Source organism: Salmo salar, chromosome 01 (assembly GCF_965601325.2).
Source record: "Salmo salar chromosome 01, fSalSal1, whole genome shotgun sequence".
NCBI lineage: Eukaryota > Metazoa > Chordata > Actinopteri > Salmoniformes > Salmonidae > Salmo > Salmo salar.
This window is the reverse complement of record NC_138291.1, coordinates 101,290,068-101,304,227: the sequence shown is the minus strand read 5'-3', so window position 1 is coordinate 101,304,227 and position 14,160 is coordinate 101,290,068.

Sequence of the window (14,160 nt, the reverse complement as noted above, 5' to 3'; positions counted from 1 at the left end):
TTTGAAATCGGACAATGTGGTTAGATAAAGGAGAGTATTGTCTTTAAAATGGTGTAAAATAGTCATATGTTTGAAAAATTGAAGTTTTTGCATTTTTGAGGTATTTGTAATTTGCGCCACGCTATACCATTGGATATTGGTGAGGCGTTCCGCTAGCGTAACATCTGTCCCTAACAGGTTATGCATTTGCCATAAAGCCTTTTTGAAATCGGAAAATGTGGTTGGATTAACGAGAAGTGTATATTTAAAATAGGATATAATAGTCGTATGTTTGAGAAATTTGAATTATGAGATTTTTGTTGTTTTGATTTGCCGCCCTGCTATTTCACTGGCTGTTGAATAGTGTGTCCCACATACCCCAGAGAGGTTAACTGTAGGCATCGTCTGTCAGAGGAAGGGATCATATTTACAGTAACTGTAACCATCATCTGTAAACTAAATATCTAATCTCTACGGTATCTGTAACGATCGTCTGTAAACTAAATATCTAATCTCTACATTATCTGTAGCCAAAGTCTGTGAGCTAAAAGGATCATCTCTACAGTATCTGTAGGCAACATTTGTCAGCTGAAGGGATCATCTCCACAGTATCTGTAACATTTGTCTTTGAGTTGAAGGGATAATCTCTCCAGTGTCTGTAGCCAAAGACTGTGTGCTTAAGGGATCATCTCTTCAGTAATGTAGCCAACATCTGTCTGCATATGGGATCATCTCTACAGTATCTGTAGGCAACGCCTGAAAACTAAAGGGAACATCCCTACAGTATCTGTAACCAACATCTGTGAGTTGAAGGGATTATATCTACAGTATCTGTAGCCGACGTCTGTGAGCTGAAGGTATCATCAGTACAGTATCTGTAGGCAAAGCCTGTCAGCTGAAGAGATCATCTCTTCAGTATCTGTAACCAACGTCTGTGAGCTGAAGTGATCATCTCTACAGTATCTGAAGCCAAAGAATGTGAGCTAAAGGGATCATCTCTACTGTTTTTGTTTCCAACGTTGGTGGTCTGAAGGGATCATCTCTACAGTATCTGTAACCAAAGTATGTGAGATAAAGGGATCATCTCTACAATACCTGTAGACAAGCTCTGTGAGATGAAGGATCATCTCTATAGTATTTGTAGCCAATGTCTGTGAGCTGATGTGATCATCACCACAGTATCTGTATACAACATCTGTCAGCTTTAGGAATCATCTCTACAGTGTCAATAACCAAAGTATATTAGCTGAAGGGATCATCTCTACAGTATTTGTAGCCAACGTCTGTGAGCTAAATATATCAACTCTGCAGTATCTGTAGCCAAGGTCTGTGAGCTAAAGGGATCATCTCTACAGTATGTTTTACCAAAGTCTGTGAGCTGAAGGAATCATCTCTACTTTATCTGTATCCAAAGTCTATGAGCTGAAGGGATCATCTCTACAGTCTGTAACCAGCATCTGTCAGCAGCTACAGTATCAGTAGCCACACGTCAGCTGAAGGGATGATCTCTACAATATCTTTAACCAACGTCTGTGAGCTGAAATGATCATCTCTACATTATTTCTGGCTAAAGTATGTAAGCTGAAGGGATAATCTCTACAGTATTTGTATCCAATGTCGGTGAGCTGAAGTGATCATATCTACGGTATCTGTTGCCACACATGTCAGCTGAAGGGATGATCTCCAAAGTATCTGTAACCAGTGTCTGTGAGCTGAAGGGATCATCTCTACAGTATCTGTAGCTAAATTCTGTGAGCTGAAGGGATCATCTCTACGTTATCTGTAGGCAACGTCTGTCAGCGGAATGGATAATCTCTACAGTATCTGTAACAATCATCTTTCAGCTGATGGGATCATCTCTACATTATCTGTAGGCAATTCCTGTCAGCTGATGTGATCATCTCTGCAGTATCTGTAACCAACATCTGTGAGCTGAAGGGATCATATGTACCGTATCTGTAGCCAAAGTCTGTGAGCTGAAGGGATCATCTATGTGGTATCTGTAGCCAATATCTGTGAGCTGAAGGGATCATCTCTACATTATCTTCAGCCAAAGTCTGTGAGCTAAAGGGATCATCTCTACAGTATCTTTAGCCAACGTCTGTGAGCTGAAGGGATCCTCTCTACAGTGTCTGTAACCAACATCTGTGAGCTGAAGGGATCATCTCTACAGTATCTGTAGGCAACGCCTGTCAACTGAAGGGATCATCTCTACATTATCTGTAACAAATATCTGTGAGCTGAAGGCATCATCTCTACAGTTTTTGTAGCAAACGTCTGTGAGCTTAAAGGATTAATCTGTTGCCAAAGTCTGTGAGCTGAAGCGATCATCTCTACAGTATCTATAGCGAAAGTCTGTGAGCTAATGGGATCATCTCTACAGTATTTGAAGCCAACGTCTTTGAGCTGAAGGGATCATCTCTACAGTATCTGTAGCCAATTCCTGTCATCTGATGGGATCATCTCAACAGTTTCTGTAACCAATGTCTGTGAGCTAAAGGCATCATCTCTACATTATCTGCAGCCAAAGTCTATGAGCTAAACAGATTGTGTTTACAGTGTCTGTAACCAAAGTCTGTGAGCTGAAGGGACCATCTCTACAATATTTGTAGACAATGTCTGTGAGCTAAAGGGATCACCTCTACAGTAACTGTAGACAAAGTCTGTTTGCTAAAAGGATCATCTCAACTGTATGTGTGCCAAAGTCTGTTAGCTGAAGAGATCATCTCTACAGTATCTGTTGCCAATGTCTGTGAGCTGAAGGGATCTTCCCTACAGTATGTGTAGCCAACGTCTGTGAGCTGAAGTGATCATCACTACTGTATCTTTAGAAAATGTATGTCAGCTGAAGGGATCATCTCTACAGTATCTGTTGCCAAAGTCTGTGAGCTAAAGGCATCATTTATATATACGGTATCTGTGGCTAAAGTCTGTGAGCTGAAGGGATCATCTTAACAGTATCTGTAGCCAATGTCTTTGAGCTGAAGGGATCTTCTCTACTTTATCTGTGGCCAAATTCTGTGAGCTAAAGGTATCGTATATGTGGCATCTGTGGCCAAAATCTGTGAGCTGAAGGTTCATGTCTACATTGTCTGTGGCCAAAGACTGTGAGCTGAAGGGATCATCTCTCCAGTATCTGTAGCCAAAGTCTGTGAGCTGAAGGGATCATCTATCATTATCTGTGGCCAAAGACTGTGAGCTAAAGTGATCATATATTGTCACGACTTCCGCCGGAGTCGGTCCCTCTCCTTGTTCGAGCGGTGCTCGGCGGTCGACGTCACCGGCCTTCTAGCCATCGCCGATCCACTTTTCATTTTCCATTTGTTTTCTCTTTACACACCTGGTTTAAATTCCCCCATTACATGTTCATTATTTAACCCTCTGGTTTCCCCCATGTTTGTGTACTTGTTTGTTCTATTGTTCAGGCTGTTACTGACGGCTGGTATTTTGTTGCCGGGTTTTGTTATTACGCCCGTTTATTTCGTGGTACCAGTATTTTTCCCGCACCGCAGTATTGTGTTTATACTGGTGTTATCTTGTATTAAATACCTTGTCCACGCATCTCAGCTCTCCTGCGCCTGACTCCTTTCACCAGTTACCCACAGCCTTGACATATATACGGTATCTGTGGCCAAAGTCTGTGAGCTGAAAGGATCATCTCTACAGTATCTGTAGCCGATGTCTGTGAGCTGAAGGGATCTTCTCTACATTATTCGTGGTCAAAGTCTGTGTGCTAAAGGAATCATGTATTCGGCATCTGTGGCCAACGTCTGTGAGCTGAAGGGATCATCTCTACAGTATCTGTAACCAAAGTCTGTGAGCTAAAGGGATCATCAATACATTATATGTAGCTAAAGTCCTTGAGCTAAAGGTATAATCTCTACAGTACCTGTAGACAAAGTCTGTGCGCTAAAGGGATCATCTCTACAGTATTTGTTGCCAATATTTGTGAGCTTAAGGGATCATCACGGCAGTATCTGTAGGCAGCGTCTGTCAGCTGAAGGGATCATCTCTACAGTATCTGTAACCAACATCTTTGTGCTAAATGGATCATCTCTGCAGTATCTGTAGCCAACATCTGTGAGCTGAAGCCTACATCTGTGTCCCTGTCTCTGGATATTCTTTACCAGTCTCCCTGTAGAGTTTTAGGATTAAGTCAGGATTAATTTGTTCTGTCAGGAAGCTGAGTACACCTACTGTAATACACACTGAGACAGCAAGTGTCCACACGACTACAGTACCTCGTTTATACAAAATGGGAAATAAAATCTGATAATATTTTGGACACTTGCCTATGAGTAAAATCAATGTATCACATTCAGGACCTTTTTTTGCGATAAAACCAAATACCAAAACTCAATAGAAATACAAATTCCCTTAAAATTACATGAATATTAAAATTCTTAACAGTATATGAAATAGCGATAAATAAAACTATTTCAAGTCGTTTTTGTAATATCAACGGATACCTCAACCCCCATGTTAAGACTTAATATTAAAACAATTAGCAAATGAACAGAGAAGGGAATGCATTAGTGGCCCATTAATCGGTAGTCTAATTGCTTAATTATATCTCCCATTAGAAATGATGAGCTCTAAATTGCACACTTTGATGAGTAAGTCTCGGTGAATGTTCCGTCTTCCTTCTGCATCAGCAAGTAACTCCCTACTCAGAACATTCAATTCAGTAATCCATCGAACGGCTTATCATTGATCAGTACAATATGAGAACGAAATGCACATCCCAATACCTATACTGTATAATACCGAAATAATGAATAATATGAAATGATTAACTGAAGGGTAGGTAACAGAGGCAGACAGGTATACAGTTACCGGTGTATTCATACTTATCTTAACCCTAACCCTAACCTTAACCCTAACCTTATCCTGTTACATCATACAAGTTCACATCAATTTTACCTCCCCAACTTGGCAACAATGACTATTACAAAGTATCTTTAATTAACAAGTTCTATGAACTTAATCAACCACAAGAAAACACAACAGAAGGCAAATCAATGCCAAATAGTGACACCGGGGCGCTGAAATAGACTGAAGAACAATAATAACAAAAACAAAAACTCAATTTCACTCATATGAACTAGAGTGCTTCCTAGATGCTTCCCTCCCCTATGATCACAGAAACCTTTCAACTGAAAGTTCAATTATTTAATTCAGTTATTCATTAAAATCACAACTTAGCATAATTTTATCCCAATTATACTTAACAAAAATGTAAATGCAACATGCAACAATTTCAAAGATTTTACTGAGTTACAGTTCATATAATGGCAAAAATGGCAACAAAAAAAAAAAGAATGGCAACTGCTCGGCCTCCAACCGCAAGGCACTACAGGAAGTAATGCATATGGCCCAGTACATCACTGGGGCCAAGCTTCCTGCCATCCAGGACCTCTATACAAGGCGGTGTCAGAGGAAGGCCCTAAAAATTGTCAAAGACTCCAGCCACCCTAGTCATAGACTGTTCTCTCTGCTACCGCATGGCAAGCGATACCGGAGCGCCAATTCAAGGTCCAAGAGAGTTCTAAACAGCTTCTACCCCCAAGACATAAGACTCCTGAACATCTAATCAAATGGCTACCCACACTATTTGCAATGCCCCCCCCCCCCCCCCCCCCACTGCCTCTTTTACGCTGCTACTCTCTGTTTATTATCTATGCATAGTCACTTTAATAACTCTACCCACATCTACATATTACCTCAATTACCTCGACTAACTAGTGCCCCTGCACATTCATTGACTCTGTACTGGTACCTCCTGTATATAGCCTCACTATTGTTATTTTACTGCTGCTCTTGAATTATTTGTTACTGTCATTTATCTTTTTCATTTTTTTAACAGTATTGTTGGTTGAGGGCTTGTAAGTAAGTATTTCACTGAAAGGTCTACACCTGTTCTATTTGGTGCATGTGACAAATACAATTTCATTTGATTTGATTTGATTTGATTGTATAAGTAAATCAGTCAACTGAAAGAAATTCCTTCAGGCCCTAATCTACGGATTTCACATGACTCGGTGCAGCCATGCCACCCACTTGGCAGCCAGACCCACCCACTGGGTAGCCGGCCCATCGTTTCAGGTCTGAGTAGGTGGCGTGCCTGGGATAATAATGATAAAAATAATAATAATAGCAGTCTGGAGTTTGCCTATCACAGCCCTTGGGCACGCCCCCGAAGCTTCGCCCCTGTGCTTTCTTCTTTAAGAAGCTGAGTCCGGCGGAGCGTAACTATGATGTGGGGGACAGGGAGTTTCTGGCTGTGGTAAGAGCCCTGAAGGTGTGGAGACATTGGCTTGAGGGGGCGCGTCACCCTTTTCTCATCTGGACCGACCACCGTAATCTGGAGTACATCCGGGCGGCGAGGAGACTGAACCCTTATCAAGCCAGGTGGGCGACGTTCTTTGCGAGATTTCAGTTTACAATCTCATACATCCCAGGTTCCCGGAACACTAAGGCCGATGCACTGTCTCGTCTCCATGACACCGAGGAACGGTCCACCGATCCCACTCCCATACTTCCAGCCTTCTGCCTGGTGGCACCTGTGGTCTGGGAGGTGGATGCGGATATTGAGCGGGTGTTACAGGCGGAACCTACTCCTCCTCAGTGTCCCGTGGGTCGTAAGTACGTCCCGCTCAGTGTCCGCGATCGGTTGATCCGGTAGGCGCACACGCTACCCACCTTGGGTCACCCAGGGATTGATCGGACGGTGTGTGGTCTTAGTGGGAAATACTGGTGGCCCACCTTGGTGAAGGACGTGAGGCGCTATGTCTCCTCCTGTTCGGTGTGCACCCAGTGTAATGCTCCTAGGCACCTGCCTAGAGGGAAATTACAGCCCCTCCCGGTTCCACAGCGACCATGGCGGTGGATTTCCTCACCGATCTCCCGCCGTCTCAGGGCAACACCACGATCCTGGTCGTTGTGGACCGGTTCTCTAAGTCCTGCCGTCTGCTCCCTTTACCCGGTCTTCCTACGGCCCTGCAGACCACAGAAGCTCTATTCACCCACGTCTTCCGGCACTACGGGGTGCCTGAGGACATCGTCTCGGATCGAGGCCCCCAGTTCACATCCCGGGTGTGGTGGGTGTTTATGGAGCAACTGGGGTTTTCGGTCAGTTTGACCTCAGGTTTTCACCCTGAGAGTAATGGGCAGGTAGAGAGGATAAATCAGGATGTGGGAAGGTTTCTGCGGTCCTACTGCCGGGCCCGGCCAGGGGAGTGGGCGAGATTCGTGCCAAGGGCCGAGATGGCTCAGAACTCTCTTCGCCACTCCTCTACCAACCTGTCACCTTTTCAATGTGTGTTGGGTTATCAGCCGGTACTGGTGCCCTGGCATCAGAGCCAGACGGAGGCTCCTGCGGTAGAGGACTGGGTCCAGTGCTCTAGGGAGACTTGGAACGTCGTCCAGCAATCCCTGGAAAGGGCCAGGGGACGACAAAAGAAGAGCGCTGACCGTCGCCGCAGTGAGGCCCCCACGTTTACCCCAGGGGAGAGAGTCTGGCTCTCGACCCGGAAACTGCCCCTCCGCCTGCCCTGCCGGAAACTGGGTCCGCGGTTTGTGGGGCCATTTAAAGTCCTGAGGAGAATAAACGAGGTGTGTTACAGGTTACAACTTCGTTCTTATTACTGTATTAACCCCTCGTTTCATGTCTCTCCTCAGGCCGGTGGTAGCTGGTCCGCTGCAGGACGATGAGGTGCAGGATGTCCCTCCGCCCCCCCTGGACATCGGGGGGGTGCCGGCGTACACAGTCCGGTCCATCTTGAACTCCAGGCGCCGGGTGAGGGGCCTGCAGTACCTCGTGGACTGGGAGGGGTACGGCCCGGAGGAGAGGTGCTGGGTACCGGTGGAGGACATATTGGACCCAGCGCTAATACGGGAGTTCCACAGCCTCCATCCGGATCGCCCTGCGCCTCGCCCTCCGGGGCATCCTCGAGGCCGGCGTCGGCACGCTGCGGGAGCCACGCATCGGGGGGGGGGGGGGGGGGGGGGGGATACTGTCACGACACCGTTGGAAGGTGGCACCTATCCTCGCCCGGGCGGCGATCTGTGGTCATCGTCGCCGGCCTACTAGCTGCCACCGATCCTCTGTTTCACTTTCTGTTGGTTAGGTCTAGGTTAGGTATGCACCTGTTTTGTATTAGTTGTTAGTGGGAGGGGGGTATTTAGTCTAGCTAGGTAGGATTGTTTTTTGTGCGTGATTGTTCAATGTCAGGACGTACGTTGTTTGAGGAACAAGTGTTTCCCTCTGCCTGTGAGTTTCGCAGAGGTTATTGTGGGCTGCGTCCCTGCATTGTGTTGGGCTGGGTTTTTTGAGCATTTGTTTTATGCACCCTGCCCTACCTAGTTTTCGGTCTGAGTGGATACCCATTAAAAGTGTGTTCACGGATTTTCTGTCTCCTGCGCTTGACTTCACCTCTCCTGCTTTCTTGAGCCAGCCCTGACACTCCTTGAGTTTTAACCGACAATTCATTATTAAATTAACTGTGGAAGGAGACTTGGAACTGTGGAACATATTTTACAAAGCTCACCATTATCATTGTGACATCTGCACAAATAAAACAAAATAATTGTTTCTCACTCAAAAGGGCATAGCAAACACAATATATTAACTTACAACCAGTTATCCTAATAATTTAGGTTGAACACATATTGTAACCAAGCAAGTGAGTGAATTGACTTGACAATCTGGCTGCATGTCACGTCCTGACCATGAGGGCGTGACTGGGGGGTTTTCTAGTTATTATTTTATATGTGGGGTTCTAGTTTAGTTTTTCTATATTTGGGGTGTTTGGTATGATTCCCAATTAGAGGCAGCTGGCTATTGTTGTCTCTAATTGGGGATCATACTTTCTACCTGTGGGTTATGGGATATTATTTTGAGTTAGTGCACGTAGCATTCTCTGTAGTCACGGTTCGTTGTTAGTTTATTGTTTATTTGTTTTTGTCTTTTTTTAGTTTCACTTTCTAATGAAAGATGTGGAACGCTACTCACGCTGCGCCTTGGTCCGACCATCATTATTACATTACATTATTACAACGAACGTGACAGAATATACCATCCAACCAGGACCAAGCAGTGTGCCCATGAGGAGGAAGTATCCTGGACTTGGGAAGAGATTCTGGATGGGAAGGGATCCTGAACTTGGGAAGAAATCCTGGCAGGACAGGATCGCTTTCCATGGCGGGAGACGCAAGCGTTGAAGGAAGAGCGACGACGACAGGGTTCGCGGCCACGACACAAGCCCAAGAAGCAACCTCAAAATATTTTTTTGGGGGGGCACATGGGGTGGTCGGCGGAGCCGAGGAGTGAGTCAGAGACCATCGAGGAGTTATTGGATAAATTGGAGGAGAGTGAACGGAGGGGTGAGTTTGAGACCTTTGAGGAGTTGTTGGATAAATTGGAGGAGAGTGAAGCGAGAGAGCTGTTGGTTTGGCGTAGTATGCACGGCATTTGCTCTGAGGAGTGTGTTAGCCGTCCGATGCCACCTGAGTCAGCTCCCCGTACTCGACCTGAGAAGTGTGTTAAAGTTCCAGTACAATTGAGGCCGGCTATACACACCAGGTCACCAGTGCGCCTTCACAGCCCAGTACGTCCTGTGCCAGCTCCTCGCACTCTCCCTCAAGTGCGATTTCCCAGTCAGGTACGTCCTGTGCCTGCTCCCCGCACTCGCCCTGAAGTGCATGTCACTAGTCTGGTGCCACCTGTACCGGCCCCACGCATCAGGCCTCCAGTGCGCCTCCATGGTCCGGAACCTCCTGAGACGGTCCACGGTCCGGAACCTCCTGAGATGGTCCACGGTCCGGAACCTCCTGAGACGGTCCACGGTCCGGAACCTCCTGAGACGGCCTACGTGGAACGATACTCACGCTGCACCTTGGTTCAACCATCATTATTACAACGAACGTGACACTGCATAAACTATACATTACTTCTGGGAGGCACTTGGAGCATCCGAGACAGTTGGGTATGTGTTCCACATGGCACCCCATGCCCTATAAAGCGCACTACCTTTGACCAGAGCTATATGGGCCCTGGTCAAAAGTAGTTCCCTACACAGGGAATAGGATCGCCCATGGTCTGTCAGTTACCTACAGTTTGTTACAGAGGGAAAATGGGACTTTTATTTCCAGACACTGCAATTGCTCGCTCCTCTCTCCCACTTCTCTATACAGCTAGCCTGGTAACCAGGCAACTCAAAGCTTTAGTTGGCTGGGGAACCAGTTCTGAAAGCTCAACATAGGAACTTCTCAACGTCAGCCTAACTTTTGCTATTAGTACTACCCTCCCCTCCTCCATCCCTCATCTTCTCTCCATCCCTCTTTCTAAAATGACCTTTCTAAAAACCTGCTTTTCTCTCTCTCTCTACATGCTTTTTTATTCTCTCTCTCTCTACCTGCTTTTCTCTCTCTCTCTCTCTACCTGCTTTTCTCTATCTCTCTCTACCTGCTTTTTTTCACTCTCTCTCTACCTGCTTTTTTCTATCTCTCTCTCTCGTTCTTCTCTCTCTCTTCTCTCTCTACCTGCTTTTCTCTCTCTCTCTCTACCTGATTTTATTTTCTCTCTCAAACTGATTTTTTTCTCTCACTCTCTCTTCTCTCTCTCTACCTGCTTTTCTTTCTCTCGCTCTCTCTCTCTCTCTCGTTCTACCTGCTTTTCTTTCTCTCTCTACCTACTTTTCTTTCTCTCTCGCTCCTCTCTCTCTCTCTACCTGCCTTTTCTCTGTCTCTCTTCCTGCTTTTTTCTCTCTCTCTCTCTCACAGTGCATGCTTCAAGTTTTTTGGAGTTTGAGTGTTTGGAGTGGAGGTCTTTGTCCTAACTTATTTTCTGGATTGTGTCTTTGTCTTTTCTTACATTTTTTATTTACTATGGTGGGGGGTTAATGCACTATTTATTTTAGCAGTATCCACAGGTTTTTTCAAAGTTAGGGTGGAAGAGGACAGAGTTAGTTTCCTGGGGTTTGGAATGTGTGGTGTGCGCAATGTCTTCTCAGCCTAGCGCGGAGGAGACGCTGTCGTTACGGCATGGATTCAGGTGTGTTCCTGAGAATGGAGTTAACCTGTTATGGCTAGGGGGCAGTATTTTCACGGATGGATAAAAAACATACCCGATTTAATCTGATTAGTACTCCTACCCAGAAACTAGAATATGCATATAATTATTAGCTTTGGATAGAAAACACTCCAAAGTTTCTAAAACTGTTTGAATGGTGTCTGTGAGTATAACAGAACTCATTTGGCAGGCCAAAACCTGAGAAGATTCTGTACAGGAAGTACCCTGTCTGACCATTTCTTGGCCTTGTTGATTATCTCTATCTATTACAGGGGATCTCTGCTCTTACGTGACACTTTCTACGGCTCACATGGACTCTCAGAAGGCGGCAAAATGCTGAATCGTGGCTTTGCAGGCTCTGGCTGAAACAAAGTAGCGCGTTTGGGTAGTGGCTGGTTACAGTACTGTGAGACTCAGGCTCGTGCCCGCGTCGACCGAAAGCTTTGTTTTCTTTCCTCTAATTTACCAAAACGGAGATTCCCGGTCGGAATATTATCGCTTTTTTACGAGAAAAATGGCATAAAAATTGATTTTGAACAGCGGTTGACATGCTTCGAAGTACGGTAATGGAATATTTAGAAATCTTTTTTCACGAATTGCGCCATGCTCACGACCCTGATTTACCATTTCGGATAGTGTCTTGGAACGCACGAACAAAACCCCGCAATTTGGATATAACGATGGATTATTTTGGACCAAACCAACATTTGTTATTGAAGTAGCAGTCCTGGGAGTGCATTCTGACGAAGACAACAAAGGTAATGAAACTTTTGTAATAGTAAATCGGAGTTTGATCAGCGCTAAACTTGGTTGGTGTCTAAATGGCTAGCCGTGATGGCTGGGCTATCTACTGAGAATATTGCAAAATGTGCTTTCACCGAAAAGCTATTTTAAAATCGGACATATCGAGTGCATAGAGGAGTTCTGTATCTATAATTCTTAAAATAATTGTTATGTTTTTTGTGAACGTTTATCGTGAGTAATTTAGTAAATTCACCGGATGTTTGCGGGGGGTATGCTAGTTCTGAACGTCACATGCTCATGTAAAAAAGCTGGTTTTTGATATAAATATGAACTTGATTGAACAAAACATGCATGCATTGTATAACATAATGTCCTAGGGTTGTCATCTCATGAAGATCATCAAAGGTTAGTGCTGCATTTAGCTGTGGTTTTGTTTTTTGTGACATTATATGCTAGCTTGAAAAATGGGTGTCTGATTATTTCTGGCTGGGTACTCTCCTGACATAATCTAATGTTTTGCTTTCGCTGTAAAGCCTTTTTGAAATCGGACAATGTGGTTAGATTAACGAGAGTCTTGTCTTTAAAATTCTGTAAAATAGTTGATTGACATAAATACAACACCCCTCTAAGTACACACACACCCCGAACCATATAAAACAAATACCCCTTGCCATGTCCTGACCAAACTACAATAACCAATAACCCCTTATACTTTTTTTATTTCTTTATTTCACTTTTATTTAACCAGGTAGGCAAGTTGAGAACAAGTTCTCATTTACAATTGCGACCTGGCCAAGATAAAGCAAAGCAGTTCGACAACATACAACAACACAGAGTTACACATGGAGTAAAACAAATATACAGTCAATAATACAGTAGAAAAATAAGTCTATGTACAATGTGAGCAAATGAGGTGAGATAAGGGAGGTAAAGGCAAAAAAAGTCCATGGTGGCAAAGTAAATACAATATAGCAAGTAAAACACTGGAATGGTAGATTTGTAGTAGAAGAAAGTGCAAAGTACAAATAGAGATAATGGGGTGCAAAGGAGCGAAATAAAATAAATAAAATAAATAAATACAGTAGGGGAAGGGGTAGTTGTTTGGGCTAAATTATAGATGGGCTATGTACAGGTGCAGTGAACTGCTCTGACAGCTGGTGCTTAAAGCTAATGAGGGAGATAAGTATTTCCAGTTTCAGAGATGTTTGTAGTTCGTTCCAGTCATTGGCAGTAGAGAACTGGAAAGAGAGACGGCCAAAGGAGGAATTGGCTTTGGGGGTGACCAGTGAGATATACCTGCTGGAGCGCGTGCTACAGGTGGGTGCTGCTATGGTGACCAGTGAGCGGAGATAAGGGGGGACTTTACCTAGCAGGGTCTTGTAGATGACCTGGAGCCAGTGGGTTTGGCGATGATTATGAAGCGAAGGCCAGCCAACGAGAGCGTACAGGTTGCAGTGGTGGGTAGTATATGGGGCTTTGGTGACAAAATGGATGGCACTGTGATAGACTGCATCCAGTTTGTTGAGTAGGGTATTGGAGGGTATTTTGTAAATGACATCGCCAAAGTCGAGGATCGGTAGGATGGTCAGTTTTACGAGGGTATGTTTGGCAGCATGAGTGAAGGATGCTTTGTTGCGAAATAGGAAGCCAATTCTTGATTTAACTTTGGATTGGAGATGTTTGATGTGAGTCTGGAAGGAGAGTTTACAGTCTAACCAGAGACCTAGGTATTTGTAGTTGTCCACATATTCTAAGTCAGAACCGTCCAGACTAGTGATGCAGGACAGGCGGGCATTGAAGCTCGTCTGGAGGGTTGTTAACCTCTATGGGCTAGGCGGGACGTAATCGTCCCACCTACGTAACAGCCAATGTAATCCAGTGGCGCGATTTTCAAATACCTTAAAAATCCTATTACTTCAATTTCTCAAACATATGACTATTTTACAGCTATTTAAAGACAAGACTCTCGTTAATCTAACCACACTGTCCGATTTCAAAAAGGCTTTACAACGAAAGCAAAACATTAGATTATGTCAGCAGAGTACCCAGCCAGAAATAATCTGACACCCATTTTTCAAGCTAGCATATAATGTCACAAAAACCCAGAAGACAGCTAAATGCAGCACTAACCTTTGATGATCTTCATCAGATGACAACCCTAGGACATTATGTTATACAATACATGCATGTTTTGTTCAATCAAGTTCATATTTATATCAAAAAACAGCTTTTACATTAGCATGTGCCGTTCAGAACTAGCATACCCCCCGCAAACTTCCGGGGAATTTACTAACAATTTACTAAATTACTCACGATAAACATTCACAAAAAGCATAACAATTATTTTAAGAATTATAGATACAGAA